Consider the following 11,247-nt stretch of genomic DNA (forward strand, 5'->3'; position numbering starts at 1 on the left):
AATATCAGAAACACATTTAAGGCATTAGGTCACTGTTGTTAAAAGGATCTTAAGCAGCATATATAATTCAAATCATCCAGGAGACACATTTCGAAAAAAAACAAGAAACTGGGTAAAGATGATTTAAATTTTTTAATCTATTAAAAATTTTAAAGTGCATTCGATATGAAAGTGTAAGTGATATACTTCACATTTTTGCTTATATACCATCTTCAATTTTATGTGCATTCTGCAAATATTGTCCATGTTTATTCAGGCTCTTAATATTTCCCCATGACTGATAACATTCACAGAAATCATATTGAGCAAACTGTATATGTTGACGTATAATAGAATTGTATTCTACACAGTATAGCATAGAAATATGTATATATAACTTCCCATATGTGTGTATATACATATGTAAATGGCTCAAGAAAATGAGTATCACTTTATCATTGTAGTATTATTTTCATCAAAATCCTGAGAACATTTAAATGGCATCAAATACTGACCAGATTGGCAAAAAACAAAAAAAACAAAAAAAAAAAAAAACTCCAAAAAATAAAACTCTTATAAAGAATCTAACGATACTAGCAAAAGATGCAAAAATATTAAAGTCTCAATGAAAAAAAAAAGCCCAGATGAAATACTGTATATTTTCTCAACTCTAGGATAATGTATTTTTGTACAACTATCAATAAAAGGCCTGAATTTTGAAGAATTCAAAAGTAGTGCAGTATAATTATGCAGTGGACAATACTGTTGCATACCATTTTACATAACTGCATACACTCTCGTTCTTTTGTTCCGTGGTCTAGCAACGAACTCCGGTAGATTTATGGGGAACTCAGGTAGATTTATGGGGAACCATTGCACTGTAGACTTAAACTGGATTAATTTGGGGATGAGTAAGTCGTATTTTGTTAAAGTTGCTTTAAAAATAAACCGTTGGATATTAGTATGGCAAGTAATTCTCCCTGAAGGAAAAACCAGACACCAAGAACCTAGACCACTTCTGTCCAGGAGAAATTTCTAGATGATAGAAATATTCTATATCTGCTGTGTTTCTGGCTATGGATTCTGGCTGGCTGTTTGCCTCCTGGTTTGCCTGCTGTGACTAAAGAGGCAGAATTTAGTTCTAAGTTTAGTTCATCTCAAATAGCCATGTGTGACCAGTGGGTGCCATTTGGACAGTGTAGCCACAGAAAACTGAAGCAGTGTAACCAAAGACTCACCTAGGAGTCAGTTGACCTCCTAGAAGGTGACTTGGGAAAACGTTGGCATTGATAGCCTCTTGGGGAGCTCACCTTCACCAAAAACAAACTGTGAATCCTTGCTCTTCTGAAATAGTCATAATGCAACTGGTCTCACACCCACCCCAACCCTCACCAAAGACACTTGAGAGGGGGCTGAACCCACTGTGTGCTTTAGATTTCAGTTTAGAAAGCACTTCCTTCAAAGTGGAGCAGACTGAGATTGCCAAGTCCTTTGCCTGGCTCCAGGGACTTGGGCCTGACCAGGGGTGAGGAGGAAATGAAGAATGACATTGGACACACTTACATGGGGAAGGCTGGGTCCATGAGCTGGAGAAAATGCAGCATCCCAGAAGCTCAGCATGTTTATTATATAGAGCTGGCCAGGAAGCAGGGCTGTTGCTCCAGGCAGCAAGGAGGTGGGCATTACATGCAGATAAACAAGGAGGGGAGGACTATGCATATGTAACTGACAAGGGGCAGATTTAGCTAATCTCAGTAGGAGCAGTCTCTGCAGCTGGCAGTCTTCAGGCTGTAAATATCCAGATGGGACCAGGGGGAAAGGTAGAGTAGACTTTATCTGCACACACTATCAACACCATCCTGAGAAGGCTTTGTCATGTCTCTGAGCCTCAAGGGGTATGGGGGTCTTTGCCTTTTCCCCATGGATAAATAGCTTTGGGTCCATGGCATGGTCATATCATTTTTACAACACACATCCTCTTAGGGCTGCAGTTCCTCGGGACTTCCTCTGCTCCCACAGTGAGATCTCAAAAGAAAAACAGAAACCAAACAAAGAAAAAATGTGCTCAGTGAACTGGTTAATTCCCTAAACTATACAGACCCAGTGTCCTAAGTCTAGGACTTCCTCAAAAGCTACAGAAAATCCTGTGGACCTAAAATAAGCAAGAAAAAAAAAAAGAAAAAAGGAAAAAAAAAAAAACAAAACAAAGACCCTTGTCCCCTCCACAAAAAATGAATGGGAGAAAAAATTATTAAAGGTTTTCATAGAAAGTTGTTTAAGAAAAACACACGGGAATTGTACTTAATAGAATTAGTGTGCTGAGATGTGAGGCCCACTCACAGCATGCAGCATTTGGAAGTCTCAGACAACTTAACAGAAGAGGACTCCTAATTATTCTTTGTGACCACTCTCCACATACTACTCACAGCTTAATACTAACCTTCATAATTGAGTTGGGGATAGTATTCACCATAGCAGATAATTGAAGCATTTGTGCACACACACACACACACACACACACACACACACACACACAAACATGCACACAAAACACACACACTCACACACACACTCACACACATACACACAGACACACACACATGCACACAAAACACACACACATTCACACACATACACACAGTCATACACACATGCACACAAAACACACACTCACACACACACTTACACATACACACACTCACACATACACACACACAAAACACACACAAAACACAAACAAAACACACACACTCAGGAGCACACACAAGAGAAATGCATATTCTATGAAGTTTCTTGGCATATTTTTATTTGTAAGCCTCAATGCTGGAGTATTCTTGGTTTTGCAAAAAGTGGGGGGAAAAGTGTGGCTTAATTTTCCCCCTTTTGAAATGACAGGTATCTGTGTGTTAAACATACTCTGATGGCTGTCCAGGCTGCCTCGGCCTATTTGACAGCATCCAGGTCACCTTGGTCAGGACAGTGGTTGCTCTTCTTATTGGCAACTGGTTTGCATCACAAGAGTTTTTCACATCCTTACCAATATTAGAAGTTTGGTGACACAAGCAGCTTGACAAACAGTAAAATTATTGTGGTTTTGCCTTTCTGGAGGACATTAAAATTTACATGTTTTGCATATGGCTTTTTTTCTTAGCATTTAGTCCTGCTTTAGCACTGTTCAAATGTGGCCATGCAGCCAGCATCCCTTTGCTCCAGGCTCTCAGCACCCCATTCCTGTCACTGATCTGATGCATACTTGGTCCCAGAGATGGACAGCAGAGGGACTTGACACACAGCATCCATTCTGCTCCACTTCTTTGCTTTTTGTACATTCTTTACAATGGCTATTTCTTGATTTATTATTACTATGAACCTGACTTTTCTTGATATTTTGAGATAGGATCTTATTACGCAGCCCAGGCTGGCCTTGATTTCCCAATTCTCTGGCCTTAGTCTTCCACCATTCCCTGATTCTCAATTTGTTATTAGAGGTAGTTGTATGGGCCCATTTCCAAATCAAATGTTCTTCTGGCTTTATGACTTTGCCCTTTCCACAGACTTTTATTAATTATGCAAAGTAGATGGTGTTTAATGTTTAAATACTAGATATATTAACTCGTCAGTCCCCAAGACAACTCTGTGAATTAACACTCGTTATCATCCTCACTGTGCAGATAAGGGAATTGAGTCACACAAAGGTAAAATAACTTCTCCAGGTTGAACATCTAACGGGTGTGAGAGCCAAGCTTTGAGTCCAACTACAAAGTAGATCGGCCTATAATGTGTCTGCTGCTGCTGTATATTCAAATGGTAAATTCTGTACCCTAAGGTCTGGTTGCTCCAAGACAAGGAGATACTCATGTATACCAGATTTTCTTTCTTTCTTTCTTTCTTTCTTTCTTTCTTTCTTTCTTTCTTTCTTTCTTTCTTTCTTTCTTTTTTTCTTTCTTTTTTTTTTTGCCTCCTAAGTTATCCCTGATTGGTTAATAAAATCCCTACAACATGGGCTGGGCAGAAGAGAGGGGACAGAGCAAAGTTTCCCTGGGCATGGGGGCTCAGGCAGGGTCCACAAGGAGAGGGAAAGGACATGGAGGAGAAGGAAGGAGACAGCACCCCATAGGGTAGGTGGATCGTGAGTGTATTACCATGAGGGGCAGCCTGTCAGAACAGGAGTGGCCCAGGCAGAGCATGGCAAGCAATACCTCGGGGTTATGGACAGGGAAGCAGAAAAAATAGCACAGAGGGTTGTGTCTGCCCAGCTCTAGTACTTTAAGGCTTATTCTAAATCTAAAAGTTTTGTGTCTTTTATTTGGGAACTAAATGATCTACGGTGGGGGAGAAACCCCCTAATAATATTTACTGTAGCAATGGCCACTCAATTATTGTGGTATTTTAAATATAACACAGATTGAATTTCACAATTCAGATGCAAGGCTTTTTATGTTTCCAATGTGACTGTACACCTGAGGTCATGTCTAGGTATAGAGACAGAACATGGCAGAAATGCCTAGAACATTTTAAGGTCACCACACCAACCAAATGAAAGCCACAGGCTATACAGACTATGATGGATGAGGAGAAGGCTTAGTGCTCTCTGGGAGTCCCCTTCCCTAGACTTGGGATAAGCCTACCAGTAAGCCAAGACATATTCCTCTTTCATTTCTCAAGGAGCCAGGGGTAGACCCACATACATGATTTCTTTGCCTGCAGGGTTTTTTTTTTCCAAGCGCTGCCCTGTTTGAAGACTTGGCAAAGGTAAGCACCATCAGAGGAAGACCAGCATATGAATTCTGTATAACTCTGCTCTGACAGCATGTACCTATCAAGTACTGGAAGCCTTGCTGCAAAGATTAATCAACCTCTAGGATCAAGAGGAAACAACCCGAGGGCCATATGGCTGTAAAGCAAGTCTGAAACCATAGCCCAGTATAAAGCTCAGCCTTGGATCTTACATCAAACAGCGATAGCATCCAAAAGAAAAACGAAACTGAAATGGCAAGGTGACTGGTAATGACCTCATGGCAAGGATATCTAAGTCATGTGGAAAGATCCCAGTGCAAAGACACATGTCCACGAAGCTTTCACCAAGAATCCCTATTCTGTGTTCTACAACATTATATATATACACACACAAAGAATACTCATTTATGGTCAGCTATGGGGATTGATTCTCTGGGAACCTGACCTTGAGATTGACATAGATGTATAAAGGTGTTTGACAAGTGCTCTTGGGGACCATGGCTGTGACAAAGAGGAGAGAAGAGGATGGGGCGGAGAGCACTCTGGATCTAATGCAGTCACAAGGGTATGCAGGCAGCCCTGTGTGGGGCTCAGGAGCTGGCCTGACCCTGAAGTCTTAGCCTGCACTGGAACAAGCAAGAGGCCCGGCCTTAAAGTCTCCATTGGCTAAGGACGAGGTTCCTGGTCAGAATCCAGTTACCACATTGTAACCACATAGCCATCCCTTCTCCATTATCATTCTTCCTGAATTTCCAAGTCCTATCATGAGGATATTTGGGGCTCCACTCTGATCTTTTGCTCATAGCAAACATAAAAATCAGGTGGATGGGCAGGGAGTGGAATGGCCTAAGGTTAGGCTAAACCTCAATTTTAATGTGTCCATAAGTTCAGGAGGGAGTCCATTGGCATTGTCATCTGTGGCTTCTGTGTCCTTATCCCGGGTGAGCTGACTCTGTGATACGATGCCACCTCAACTCACATATGTCAGGGTGAAAATCATGTATGACTTTTCTGGGAAGAACTCTGCCTTTTCCTACCATCTGGAGTTATACAACATCACTATGCAAAGCTCAGAAGAGAGGGGTGGAGATTGTGGAGGCCTTAGAAGTTGAGGATCTTTTCTGATTAAGGCACACATTTTTTCCTGTATAATTTTTCCCTTGCTCTTTCACTAATGATGGTTGACTTCATTCCTGGCCTGAAGTAAACTGGATTCCAAGGTTTTGGATTAGGGAAGCCCCTATTTTTGAGATGACAGGCCCAGCAAGGGATCCCACTGCATACAGGTTCCTATTCCCAAGGAAGTTGTTGCTGCAGAATCACAGCATGGGGGCAGCAGCACAGGATGTCTCCCAGCTTTCTCTCCTGCACTTGCTGCAAGTGTAATAAGGCTGTTTCTTTGTTTGTTTGTTTGTTTTTTATTGGAAATTACTACAAAGCTGGTCAGAATTAATACATGGCTTTAATACCAGCACCCACAAGGTATTTTTGTTTTTGCTTTTGTTTTTGTTTTATTTCATTTCATTATTTCTGTAATTGTTGTTAGGATTCTTATTGTTTTCTTTGGTAATTCCCTCTAGCTATTCAATTTGCAAGTAGAATGTAAAGCCATGCTCTGCATGGTCCTCTTATTCATGTTAAGGATTTTATTCTTACCACCAATGCCACAGATGAACACAATATTTACTTTCAAATCAGGAAAACAGGCATAAAGAAGAGAGCTATGTAGTTTGGTCTCAGGTAAGCAGGCAATCAGGAGTGTTGGATGGCTTCCCAATGTTTTGGATTAGGTAAGCTTCTGTTATTGAGATGAAAGGCCTCTGCTGAAACCTTCAGTTGAGTAACAGAGAGCCTGTAAAGACTGAAAGAGTGGTTGCACCTTGAAGGTGAAGGCTGGCCCTTCAGTGCCTCTGCAGCCTGAGGCAGAGTAATTTTGGGAACACAAGAGCACTTGGCCAGAGATCATAGGGGACTGCATTTTGCTTGAGCCCTGAGACCTGGATGAGAGGAGGCCTCCACAGTCCTGATAAAGGGAAGCAGAGTCACATAGATGCGAGGGAACAATGGATCTGTGATCTGCATGTTATCCACTTCATTTATCTTTGCTGTGTACATAGTAAATGTAAACGACAAGGGCATCCTACTTTATCACATCTAGTCTCTCTAGATGTTAAAGCATGTGCAAGTGCAAACACAGTAGAGTTATTTCAGCAATACATTGTGTCCCATTTTGTTAAAGAACTTTATTTTATTTCTATTTATGTATTTTTTCTTTTTCACTTTACGTTCTGCTCACTGACTACTGATACTTAATTACTCTCTCCCACAATCCTTCCCCAATTCTCCTGGCACAGTCTTCTCTGAGTGTATGAGGGCCAACTGTCTCAGTACCTCCTGTCTTTTACCAAAGCCTTTCCTGGGGGCATTGGTGAGGATGCTGGTTTTGAATGCCTTGGACTTGGCTTTCTTCATGCTCCAGTTTGCTGGCTTTGAGAAGTTTGTGAAGAACTGTCTGTGAACTTGGTACTTCATCCAGATGGTACACAAGAGGCAGTGGTTTTGTTAACATTTTTGAGAGTATATTTCAATCAAACCTCTCCTACTAATATCCTAACAATGACAAAGGTAATGGGAGGCTACACATCTATTTCATTAGTTTTCAGTTCTTCTCAGACCAGCAGTGTAGAAGCCCACAAAGATGGCAAAGTGAAGTGAGGTCACGCAGGGGTACTAGGGGAGCACAGTCCTACTTTCTTAGAGTAACTCCTAGGAACTTACCATATCCATACACCCGTAGCTCCATATGCACTGGACCCCAGTGAAGTGCTCAACATTCATTGCTTTTTTACTCAGTTTGCCACAAATGTTAGAAATCTGAAAAGTTCAGCAAATTTGAAGGTGTGAATAAGTCCCAGTGACTGGAGTAAGCTCAAACAGTCTGTGACAACGAAGAAATGATTAAGTATCCAAGAGAGAAGACCCTCACCAGGATCGTAGTCCTATTCCAGTAAGAAAATTTAATAATAAGGCTTCAGGTGAAAAGGTAAATTAGGAGGTCTAGGCCAAATATTTTATCCTCTGCCCTCAGGGTTGCAGCCATTCTGTCAGCCTTTCCTGGCTCTCTCACAGGATCAGAGATCTCACCTGGAAGCAGGAATATCTGGAAGGCACATAATACATATCCACAGACGACTCTTTGGGTACAAACTGACAGGCAACTTCAAGGCTTAAAGTTATTCTCTCTCTCTCTCTCTCTCTCTCTCTCTCTCTCTCTCTCTCTCTCTCTCTTTCAGCTTGAGGCTGCACACACTCTGCATTCTTTTGTGCACTCTGCCTTTTTTATTGCAGTTTTCTTTTCTCAAACTCCCACAATCATTCACACATCTGTTCATTACCCTTTCATTCTCACACACACTCTTCATACACACCTCACACATATCTCACACACACCACATGCACTCTCCTGTCACGCACACACACAATCTTCATACACACCTCACATTCTCTCCTCACTCATTTTCACATTCTCCTCTCATGCTCTCTCCCTGGCTCTCACATTTGTTCTTACATTAACTCTGATTTACTCTCTCATTCACTCCCTCATGCTCCCTCTCATTTACTCTTCACATGTTCTACAGAACTACAGCCTTTCTCTTGCCCCAGTCCTTTCTTAATAATCCAAAAGCGGGTAGAAAAAAGAGATTTTATAATCATTGCCAAATCAAATGCAAAGAATGACTACATCACACCAAGAACTAAAAATTACAAATGTTCTCCAAAGTTTCAGGCTTGCCCTGTACCCAGGCCTGTGGCCAATATAATAATAATAATTGTAAACTTATCATTATTTAAACTTTAACTCTTTACTTTTATACTTCAGAGTCCAAAGCTCCGAGATCAGCTAATTGCATTTTCCTGTGACACTCTAATGATAAATGACATAGGCAAAACTGCCAGGCAGTGGCCAGAAAGAATCAAGGTAACCCTTAGCACACTAATTCCACTAGCGTTCTGTTCCTTGCACACAATGACTCTCATAAGGGTTCCAGTAGTTAGACTTAGTTTACTAGTATATTATTTTATATATTCTATACTTCCTTAACCAGTCTATAATATTATGTAAAACTTACTTCCTAACTTCAATAACTTTTTCCTTTCTTAGGGTCCCAATGTCGGCTCTAATTCATTTTCTCTTATTTTCTTCAAGGTGTCTTTGCAAGTAAAACCCTAATCTAGAACTACAATTCTGCAGTTATTACATTTTTTCCAAGATGAGAATACACAGTACCACCTGGGCCACTAGGGCTGTGCTGTGCTGTGCCCCTATGCATCAATTTCCAATTGTCTAAGAATCATAACATCAAGGAACATCTAGTTTCACAGAATTTACCAGAGCAGAAGGAGAAAGAAGTAGGAAAGTCAGATATAATACAATAATTGTGCACACCAAGGCCAACTGATAGGCAGTCACACACAAATGAAATCTATACAGCCGTTGTCCAGGGCTAAGGTTTGGAGAAATGGAAACAACCAGTTTTTACAAAAAGCTACTGCGGGCTACTAAGATGTTTCCATTGTATGTTGTCCCCAGCATTAGCCAAAACTCAGACAACAAAGGGAGGTCAAAAGGATACAGATTGGAAAGGAAGAAGTCAAAATATCACTGTTGCAGAGGATAGGGTAGTATACATGGGACACCCCAAAAGTTACAACAGAGAACTCCTAAGCCTGATAAACAACTTCAGCAAAGTGGGTGGGTATAAAATTAACTCAAACAAATCAGTAGCCTTCCTCTACACAAAAGATAAACAAGCTGAGAAAGAAATTAGGGAAATGACACCTTTCATACCAGTCCCAAATCAAATAAAAATACCTCAGTGTCACTTTTATCAAACCAGTGAAAGATCTATGTGACAAGAATTTCATGATCTGAAGAAAGAAATTGAAGAAGATCTCAGAAAATGGAAAGATCTCCCATGTTCATGGCTTGGCAGTTGGAAGATAGTAAAAATGGCCATTTTCCCAAAGTGACCTACAGTTGCAATGCAATCTCCATCAAAATTCGATTCCAATTCTTCATAGGGTTAGACAGAACAATTTGCAAATTCATTTGGAATAACAAGTAACGCAGGATAGCTAAAACTATCCTCAACAATAAAAGGACTTCCCTGGGAATCACCATCCCTGAACTCAAGCAGTTTACAGATCATTAGTGATAAAACTGTATGGTATTGGTACAGAGACAGGAAGATAGAGCAGTGGAATAGAACTGCAGACCGAGAAATGAACCAGCACACCTATGGTCCCTTGATTTTTGACAAAGGAGACAAAAGCATCCAGTGGAAAAAGGATAGCATTTTTAGCAAAGGGTGCTGGTTCAAATGGAGGTCAGCATATGGAGGAGTACAAATCATCCCCTTCTTATTGCCCTGTGTAAAGCTTAAGTCCAGGTGGATCAAGGACCTCTACATCAAACCAGATCACTCAAACTAATAGAAGCAAAAGCGGGGAAGAATCTTGAACACATGGACACTGGAAAAAATTTCCTGAACAAAACACAAATGGCTTATGCTCTAAGATCAAGAATAGACAAATGGGACCTCATAAAGCTACAAAGCTTCTGTAAGACAAAGGACACTGCGGTTAGGACAAAACAGCAACCAAAAGACTGGGAAAAGACCTTTACTAATCCTACAACTGATAGAGGGCTAATATCCAAAATATAGAAAGAACTCATGAAGTTGGACTGCAGGGAACTAGTAACCCTATTAAAAATTGCAGTTCAGAGCTAAACAAAGAATTCATAGCTGAGGAATATGGAGTGGCTGAGAAGCACCAAAAGAAATGTTCAACATCTTTAGTTATGTGGGAAATGCAAATCAAAACAACCCTGAGATTCCACCTCACAGCAGTCTGAATGGCTAAGATAAAACACTCAGGTGACAGAAGATGCTTTTGCGGATGTGAAAAAGAGGAACACTCCTCCATTGTTGGTGAGATTGCAGACTGGTACAACCATTCTGGATATCAGTCTGGAGGTTCCTTAGAAAATTAGACATTGCACTAGTTGAGGACCCAGCTATACTTCTCTTGCACATATACCCAAAAGATGCTCCAACATACAACAGGGCACATGCTCCACCATGTTCATAGCAGCCTTATTTATAATAGTCAGAAAATGAAAAGATCCCAGATGCCCTTCAACAGAGGAATGGAAACAGAAAGTGTGGTACATCTACACAATGGAGTACTACAGAGATATCAAAAACAATGACTTCATGAAATTCATAGACAAAGAGAACGAACTAAAACATATCCTCCTGAGTGAGTTAACCCAATGACAGAAATACACACATGGTATGCACTCATTGATAAGTGGATATTAGCCCAAATGCTCAAATTCTCCAAGATTCACAGACCAAATGAAAGTCAGGAAGGATGACCAAAATGCTGATTCTTCACTCCTTCCTTTAAAGGAGAAGAAGAATCCCTATTGAAGGGATAGGGATGCAAAGTTTACAACAGAGCCTA

Source organism: Rattus norvegicus, chromosome 9, assembly GCF_036323735.1.
Source record: "Rattus norvegicus strain BN/NHsdMcwi chromosome 9, GRCr8, whole genome shotgun sequence".
Lineage (NCBI taxonomy): Eukaryota > Metazoa > Chordata > Mammalia > Rodentia > Muridae > Rattus > Rattus norvegicus.